Source organism: Mus pahari, chromosome 15 (genome assembly GCF_900095145.1).
Source record: "Mus pahari chromosome 15, PAHARI_EIJ_v1.1, whole genome shotgun sequence".
Classification (NCBI taxonomy): Eukaryota; Metazoa; Chordata; class Mammalia; order Rodentia; family Muridae; genus Mus; species Mus pahari.
Genome location: NC_034604.1, coordinates 10,664,140 through 10,674,159, shown reverse-complemented (window position 1 = coordinate 10,674,159; position 10,020 = coordinate 10,664,140).

Genomic DNA, 10,020 nt, shown 5'->3' with positions numbered 1-10,020 from the left:
AGCTTTGCAATTTTATGAGGTCCCATTTGTCAATTCTTGATCTTTAGCACAAGCCATTGGTGTTCTGTTCAGTATTTTTTCCCCTGTGCTCATGTGGTTGAGGCTCTTCCCCACTTTCTCCTCTGTAAGTTTCAGTGTATCTGGTTTTATGTGGAGGTTCTTTATCCACTTGGACTTCAGCTTTGTACAAGGAGTTAAGAATGGATTGATTCTCATTCTTCTACATGCTAACCACCAGTTGAGCCAGCGCCATTCGTTGAAAATGCTGTCTTTGTTCCATTGGATGGTTTTAGCTCCTTTGTCAAGATCAAGTGACCATAGGTGTGTGGGTTCGTTTCTGGGTCTTCAATTCTATCCCATTGATCTACCTGCCTGTCATTGTACCAGTACCATGCAGTTTAAATCACTATTGCTCTAATACAGCTTGAGGTTGGGGATAGTGATTCTATCAGAGGTTCTTTTATTGTATAGTTTTTGAATAGTTTTTGCTATCCTAGGTTTTTTGTTATTCCACATGAATTTGCAAATTGCCTTTCATAACTCTGTGAAGAATTGAGTTGGAATTTTGATGGGGATTGCATTGAATCTGTAGACTGGTTTCAGCAAGGTGGCCATTTTTGCTCTATTAATCCTGTCAATCCTTGTTCTCAGATCTTTCCATCTTCTGAGATCTTCTTTGATTTCTTTCTTCAGAGACTTGATGCTCTTATCATACAGATCTTTCACTTGCTTTATTAGAGTCACAGCAAGTTATTTTAAATTATTTGTGACTCAAATAAAAACAACCCTCAGATTCCACCTCACACCAGTCAGAATAGCTAAGATCAAAAACTCAGATGAAAGTTGATACTATTGAGGATGTGGAGAAAGAGGAACATTCCTCCATTGCTGTTCAGATTGCAAGCTGGTAAAACCACTCTGGAAATGAGTTTGGTGGTTCCTCAGAAAACTGGACATAGTACTACCAGAAGATCCAGCAATACTACTTCTGTGCATATAACCATAAGATGCTCCAACTTGTAATGAGGACACATGCTCTGCTATGTTCATAGCTGCCTTATTTATAATAGCTAGAAGCTGGAAACACCCCAGATGTCCCTCAACAGAAGAATGGATACAGAAACTGTGGTACATTGGAGTACTACTCACAATGGAGTACTACTCAACTATTAAAAACAATGACTTCATGGAATTCTTAGACAATGGATCTGGAGGATATCATCCTGTGTGAGCTAATCCAATCACAAATAACACACATGATATGCATTAGCCTAGAAGCTCAGAATACCCAAGATACAATTTGCAAACCATATGAAACTCAAGAAGAAGGAAGACCAAGGTGTGAATACTTTGGTCCTTCTTACAAGTGGAACAAAATATTCATGGAAGGAGTTACAGAGACAAAGTGTGAAGCAGAGACTGAAGGAATGACCATCCAGAGACTGCCCCACCTGGGGATCCATCCCATAAACAGCCACCAAAACCAGACACTATTGTGGATGCCAACAAGAGATTACTGACAGGAGCCTGATAGAGCTGACTCCTCAGAGGCTCTGCCAGTGCCTGGAAAATACAAAAGTGTATGCTTACAGTCATCCACATGGTCCCTAGTGAAGGAGCTAGAGAAAGTACCTAAGGAGCTGAAGGGGTTTTCAGATCTATAGGTGGAACAACAATGTGAACTAACCAGTATCTCCAGAGGTTCCTGGGACTAAACCACCAACCAAAGAAAACATAGTTGGACTCATGGCTCTAGCTGCATATGTAGTAGAGGATGGTTTAGTTGGTCACCAATGGGAGGAGAGGCCCTTGATCCTGTGAAAGTTCTATGCCCCAGTATGGGGACTGTCAGGGCCAGGAAACGGGAGTGGGTGGGTTGTGAGCAGGGCGTGGGGCAGGGGATAGAGGGTTTTTGGAGCGGAAACCAGAAAAGGGGATAACTGTTGAAATGTAAATAAAGAAAATATCTAATAAAAAAAGAAAAAAGATTAAATATTTTATACAACAAACTAGGCGTGGGGTACATTCTTGTCATCACAGCACTCAGAAATGGAGGCAGGGGGATTACTGGACATTCAAAGTAATCCTGGCTACGTATCATGTTCGAAGCCAGCCTGGGCTGCATCAGAAGCCCTTCCTTCACCTCTCTATATTTTTATATGCACACACATTTGAGGTTCTGGATGTTTTGCAAGTTCCATTTCACTCAAAATATTTGGGATGGTTTCATGTGTTTGAAGTCAAGATGAATGTTTTGTAGCTACAAGGCAGATTCTCTGCTCCTCTGAGGAACAGCCGAATAAGTATGAGTCCTTCAATCACTTCAGTTAAAATCTTCTAGTATGAACTGTACTCACTATGTGTCTGCACCTCTAGCTCATCATTCCCCCCCCCCCCCCCCCCCCGTCGCCAGAGGATGATGTGTTACAAATGGCCTGGAGTTATCTTACTTCTTAAGGGGGTGGGGAGCTATAGCTATGCAAGGAACTACTAGAAGAGGAGGAGCCTCTGAGGGTGGATTTGGTCCCAGACTCCTGGTGACTTAGATTGCGAGGATATGATGTGACTCCTTGCCTGGCTTCCCTGCACCTGACTCCTTTACCTGCTCTTCATATACCCTGTGCTTCTTCTCAAAGGCTGAGATGCGTCATTCAGCACTCCCTTCTGCACACTACCCAGTTCAGGTTCTTGCCTGGGACTCTGCTCTGGGAAACCCAAGGCTTTTTTGTCCAGTGAATGTGAGTTTATTGTGGTCCTGAGCATGTTTACTAGAAAGTTACAGGTGTCTGGCTCTCACAAATTTGGATGCGATTCTGATATACCCTGTACTGAGTGAACTACTCAAGCACTCACCCATCTGTTCACTCACTCTCTTCACTGGGGACCAAATATGCCGGATACTAGATTTTGTGTTAAGGAAATCATGCTAAATCCATATAACTCAATTTAATTTATTTAACAAACTATGATATATAATCAATATAACAAAGATGTAATTTATCTTTAACTGCTACATGATATTAATGCATTAAACAAATATAACCGCTTTTTTATTTTCTTATTCGTTTACTGCTTTGAATATTCATTACTACAGACAATTCAACATGCTGAGACTCTCCTCTCAGCAGTGGGGTTGGTCAGAGTCTCCTCTACACCTCCGTTTACTGTGTCTATATCCTTGGGAAGGGGCTTGAAAGTCTCAAAAGTTTCAGCTCTCCTAGACATAGGAAATCTGTTCAGTTCTTGAGTCTCATGAGCATCTGTCCTTCCTCCTACAGGGATGCTCAATCCCAAAGAAATTGCTACACAACACACACACAGAGATGGGTGGGAGAAAGGAAAACAGTGGCCACCTTTCAAGGGCTTGGGATGGTTCCATGGTTAAGAGCACTGGCTGCTCTTGCAGAGGACCCAGGTTTGATTCCCAGCCCCCTCATGGTAGTTGGTAATTGTGTAAGAACCTAGGCTCGAGTCCAGACAGATCACACCAGGCTAATACAGTTCCATGTGGGAGGTTTATTATGGGGGAAGAGGGCAAGGTGGCAATGAAGATGAGGGGAAACAGAGAAAGAGGTGTCAGAAGGGTCTGCCTGTTATTTGAGTTGTGACATAAAGGTGGGAGGTGAGCCAAGTGGATTGTGGGAGTGTATGGCGATTGCTATGGCAACAGATGTGCTGGTCCCTGTGGCCTGTGGGTGATGTCACTGGGTTGGGTCGGTGTGGCAATCTCCCAAGCTGGTTCCTGATACCAACAGCAACCATCTGTTACTCCAATTTCAAGGAATCTGATGCTTTCTTCTTCTGACCTTTGTGGGCACCCGGCATACATGGTGCACAGACACATGCTTATAAAACGCTCACAAATAAATAAAACAAATAGATAGATCTAATTAGAAAACAAGTTTGTTAGGGCTGGAGAGAAGGCTCAGTTCTGAGTTTAATTCCCAGCAACCACATGGTTACAACCATCTGTAATGGGATCCAATGCCCTCTTCTGGTGTGTCTGAAGACAGCAACAATGTACTCATACAGAAAATGAATAAATCGAATACACACACACACACACACACACACACACACACCAAGTTTGTTACTTATATATTTTAATAAATATTAGTACTTTAAAATATCAGGTGATGGAAACAGTACAGTAAATAACTTTGCAGAACCTTCTAACATATAGCTGTTCAATCCACTATATTTTTTTCTAGCTTAAAAAAAGAAAATCAAGTTTGTCAGTTATTTAAGGAGCATGATGAATTCAAGTCCTTTGGCAAGCTCTCCTAAAATAACAACTTAAATAAATATAAAAGATAGCAGGACTGGCAAAGTTAAAGTAAAAGAATATACACTTAGGAATATACACGTAGAAAATAAGAGAAGACTGGCAAAAAAGATTTTAGAGCAATATAAGAAACTTAAGTAGTTTATAGCACAGAATGCATCTGTTTCTCTTCTTTTCATTTCTTTTCTTTCCTTTCCTTTTTTTTCCTCTCTTCTCTTCTCTTCTCTTCTCTTCTCTTCTCTTCTCTTCTCTTCTCTTCTCTTCTCTTCTCTTCTCTTTTCCTTTCTTTTATTTTCGGTCAGGGTGTATGATTTATTTTTTCATTGATGTGTTAAAATACCAAATGAAAGCAGTCTATGGCAGGAGGGCTTGTCTTGGCTCACCATTTAGGGGGCAGGCACCCATGCTGGCCAGGTGTGGTAGCAGAAGTAGGAGGGCCAGTCCTAGTGTACCAGCACGCAGGAAGCAGAGCTGTGCTCAGCCGGCTTCACCTTCCCTCCCTGTTCTTTGGGCTAAAATGCTGCTTGTGGGAACGTGCAGCCTTCATTTAGAGTCTTCTCAGTTCTCTGGAAATACTCTCACAGATGTACCCAGAGGTGTGTCTCCTAGGTGATTCCACGTCCCCTTAAACTGGTAGTGATCAGGACTGATCATCATACTGTGTTTCACAGTCCTGCACAGGTGGCTTCAAATTCACGGTCCTTTGCCTCAGCTTCCTAAGTGCTAGGGTTGTGGGTATTGGTTACCACACCTGGGCATGCGCACAGAGCTGGGGTGGGGACTAGGTTGGGGGTAGGGTTCTTCTTTAAGCCACAGCCCCATGTCTGTTGGGCAGCCCTCCTGTTGTGGTCCCTGAGTGTGGTTGTTCTGTTGCCCGGTCTCCTTCCCTTCTGTGTTGTGTATCAGCTCACTGTGCCTAGACAGATAATAGAAAGGAGTCCTGAATGGGCGCTGGGTTCAGTCTGGAAAGGGGTGTACAATATGCCTTCCATCACTAGATTGGCCAGAATCCCTTCATGTGACGCTGACTGAACCACAAGGGATGTTGGGAAATGCAGTTTACCAGAGAGGCTGCACACAGAGACATGGATTTGGATGCATGTGCTATCACTGTTCGGAGATATGAAAGCAAACCAGCAACATCTCTTTTTTATTTATTTAATATCTTTGCAATGTCCTTCTCACTTCCCAACCACCAGGGAATGTAATCTCCCCTATAAACTGTTGTCTGAAATAAGACCACATTATAATGGGAGGCTAGAAGGCAGAAGGGACAATGGAGTTCAGATACTTGGAGAAACTTAATATGTTGGAGTCAGCAGGACCTGATGACTTGCTCTGTAGGATACTGAATGAATCTTCAACCGTCATCTTGGGGCTATTAGCTAGGAGAACCAAACCACAGCGAGTCGGAAGTACCCCTAAGGAGAGCAACAGGGTAAGGGAGGTGTCCATTTTTGAGAGAAAGAGTGGATGGCTCTGGAAATTTCAGACCCATAAGCTTAACATTGATACCTAGGAATATATTAGAATAAATCGTTAATTAATGAGATAGCACCCCAAAATATATAAATTCTAATTGGTAACCAGTGAATCTTCATAAACAGATGAGAGTGCCAAGTCAATTTAATGTCCTCCCAGGACTGTTGCAGGCCATGCAAATGAACAGGAGGGACCAATGCCATCCATCTTAATTTTTAGAAAAGACCTGGACATTTCAAACAGCATATTAGTTTAGACATGGAGATAGGGGTGGGAGATGGACCTCCAGGGGCAGTATCAATGGCTGGACATCAATCCGAGGGAGGGCACATATTGACACTGTCTGGAGGTATCGGGGTCAGCTTGTAGGTTGCTCAATACTTCTATTGATGGCCTTGATGAAGGAATTAAGACTGAGTTTGTGAAGTCTGAGCTGTCACTGTATGGCACAAGGTCTCTTCTGCTTTATAGGACAAAAATAACGTTCAAAATGGTCGTGGCTCACTGAAAAAATGGATCCATAAAATAGAAATAAAATTGCTATGAGCTAAGAATAAAGTGGTCCAGGTACCCCAGCCGCCTAGAACGGTGCCTTGGGCACTTGCTGTCCATGTGCTGCTGTGAGAAGCCGAGTGTGATCAGGGTGAGGAAGTTCCTCCTGGACCAGCACACAGTGCCACGGAAAAGGGAACGGTCTGCAATGCTAAGGGAGGGCATCGCTAAACGTGAGGAAACATGTCCTTTGAGAAAATACTATGGAGGCAGAGCTGTCTAATGAAGAGAAGGAAGGAAAAGGAATGATTTCACGAGTGTACCAATAATTTCTTCTTTATATGAAGGAAAGACGTTGGCTCCAGTGATGCAGGATGGCCTTCGCTTAGATGCGAGGAAGAACTTACCCTTTCTAACTGTTGTCATACTTGTTCAACGTGGCCTTTCTAGTCTACGGCGACTCCCTAAAAGAAGGATTTCTTCAGTTCTCTAATGCTAAGAATAAAACTTGCCACACAGTACACAGATGACGAGTACTGACTCTCAGGGGTATAAAATATTAGTTTAGAACTTGAGGGAGCATTGTTCTGGAAGCTCTTAATAGGAAGCAACTAGACTGACCAGACAGCTCAGCAGAAGAGTGTGAACACTACAAAGCCTGTACACCCAAATTTGGTCTCTGAAACCTGACCTCTACATACATGCCATAGCAAGGATGAGGCCTGTCCCCCCCCCCCCAAATAAATATAAACGTGAAATGATTTCTTCTAGTGCCAGCCAGGACCTGCTTCCCCTGCCCCCTAGGGTGTTGCACACTGGGCAGGAATGGAGGGAGAGAACATTAGCTAGGCAGGTGGGTACAGACAGGATCTTGGTCAGTGGTGAATGTTCAGGTAAAGAACACACATCTGGGCACAGCATCAGAGCACAGATTCAATCTATTCGTGGAGACAAAGGCTACTCACACCTTTGGGGAGTGAGTAGGGGCTACTGGGCGAGTGTACATCATTGGCCAGGGTCAGGGTGCACTGGGGATGCCTTATTAGCATGAGGAGGAATTCCAGGTGCTATTGGTCATGACCTTATAAGGGAAAAGGGTACCTGGTTTCCCTTTAACCTGGGTACCCACCACAAGACCTCCTCTGGGAAGACAAAGGTGGGGCACAGGTCTATGTCTGCCAGGACATGCAGACCCAGGGCAGGAGGGTAGGGAAGCAGTATTCGTATTCCTGCTGGTCTCAGGATGAGATTTCAGTGATTTGTATGTGCCCTGACCCCATTCTTGCTCCAGGCTGTTCCTCTTAGTCCCACAGCTCTCTGGCCACATATTCTAGAAGACCAAATTATTTTTTTATCAACAATGATTTGGGGATTATTTATTATCATTATATTATATGCTTTAGGCATATGAAGTTAGATAATTTAAGGATATATTCTCTTTATAGTCTTAGCTTTGGCTCAGTAACACTCATGGATAGACTGTCCATGGGTGAGTGAGGGGAGGGGAGAAGATATTACTGAGTTCAAGCTACTTACCTCCTACCCAACTGCAGAACCCTCACACAGAACAAAAGTAAGAAAAGGGGTGCTGACTTCCCTCTCACTTTTAGAGTCAATATTTTATATCTTGGCTATTTGCTGCTACTCCTGTGTTTCTAGAACCTGTGGTCCAGACGATATATGCCACAACCCGGGGGGCTCACAGGATTTCCCTTCTGGATTCACCTTGTGTCTTGTGACAGTGGAGGGTGGGCTAGGCAAGCTCCTGTGGTCATTGCTGTGAAGGAGGTTATTCCCAGCAGTCTTAGCTGGGATTCTAGACCATTCCACTCCTCACTGAAGCTTTTCGTTTATAGATCATTAGATAATTATGGTGCTTCCTTTGCATAACAAGCAGCATTTAATGCTTAAATGCAGCTACGGGTTTTACTCATAAGAATTCTTGAATTATGCCCAAAGGGAGTATTCTCTGGGACAGTCAGTCCAGATGGATGCCTTGAGTATTTCCAGTTGTGATCAGTACCATCATTTTTCTAGCTTTCTGGTAAGAACCTTGTTCTGAAAGTACATTGAGCTATATATCAAATTGGTATTTTAAAACCTCTCAGGTGGTGGTGGTCAGAATAAATTTTCCAGGGTCCGTGGGCATATACATTGGTTAACACAAACTCTCATGGGATTCTGGAAGAGAGTCAAGCAATGAGAGTTATATTATCCAATCAAAATGGATACAAAATACAGTTGGTGATATCCACAGTAGGACATCTGCTCCTAGAGCTTCAAATGTGTAGGCAGCTGAGGGGCTAATCACTTGGAAGCCCCTGTGTGGTGAGCAATGCCAGCCCACACAGAAGAGCAGGCAAGTCCTCGGAGAATGGATTCTGGCGAAAGGTTTGGCACTTGCAAGTTCTGTATATGCAAAACTATTTTATTTTTTATAAATTAATTTAGTTAGATTTATATTTCACTGAGCTGGTAGGGAAATTAATTATTTAAGGGCTCTCTTTTCTCTAGAGCTTTGAGAAGATGCTAGAATATTGATAATGAGAATCCCAGGCTGAGTCCACGACAGGCTTCAAATTGACAGTCCAGGAGACTAGGCCTAAAAACTGGGCAAGTCCAGGCAATGCCTGACAAGTCAGTTACTAGAAAAAAAACCCAGACTCCAGCTCCCACACCCCAGTAATGTTTCAGGAATGCCTAGAGATAGAATAAGATAAAGCTCACCTACCCCGGGATTCCTCAGCAGCGGTTTCCAGCCCTCACACCCTGGTAAGGGTCCTGAAATAATGGAATTCCTGTAATGTGCTTTAAATCTGGCCTGCAAGCTCACTTGGTTGTCTCTCTATCTTGGTAATAGGAGACCCCAGCATGCCGGATTTCTGCAGAATAAAACGTTCTTTGTATTTACATACTGTGAGACCAGGGCATCATTCTTCCTCGAATCGTGGACCCTTACAATACAATTTCAAGACAAATTGGTGGTTGTTGATCAAACATTTTCCAGGGTAGTTGGCAAGATGTCTGCTTTCCAATCTGTGCCAGGACAGTCAGGTAGGGAACAGTAGAGTTTGTGTTCTGTGCCCACGGGAAGTGGGCAAAAGGACTTAACGTAGCACCATGACCCAAACAAAGTAGGCACCATGATAAATTGATAATTATTAAAGCGGACAGTGTGAGAATTGCATGATCGAGTCTGATGAGTGGACAGAAGGTGAATTTGGGGACAAAGTTATGCTCAGTGGTCATGCCTGGGCCTGTAGCTGGTTTGGGGAGACTGAGCATGCTCAGTTCAGGCCGAGATGACTGACAGAACTAGCTTAGGTTGGAACTGTCTGGAAATGAGGGACATGAGAAGCCTGGCTGTGGAGGGCTGGGAAGACAGAGATCTGAAGCCTCCCTGTAGACACCAGGGGACACTACACAGGCAGAGAAAGCATGGTTGCCCATCACACGATGAGCATACATTTACCTTGAACTCATCTTAGGGAAAAGCTGTGTCCACCTGCCTCAGACTTCATTATTTTCTTTTAGTCTTTTTTTGTAACTATCTGAAAGATTTTACTTAGAAACCACTTAAAAATAACAGGCATAAAATTTCTGTCTTCAGGAAACATTTTGCTTTTTGAGATTATAATTACATCTCCTTCCCCTTTCCCCCCTTCATGCTCTTTCCCACTCTTGTTCAAATTCATGGCCTCTTTTATCTAATTGTTACCTCTCTCTCTCTCTCTCTCTCTCTCTCTCTCTCTCTCTCTCTC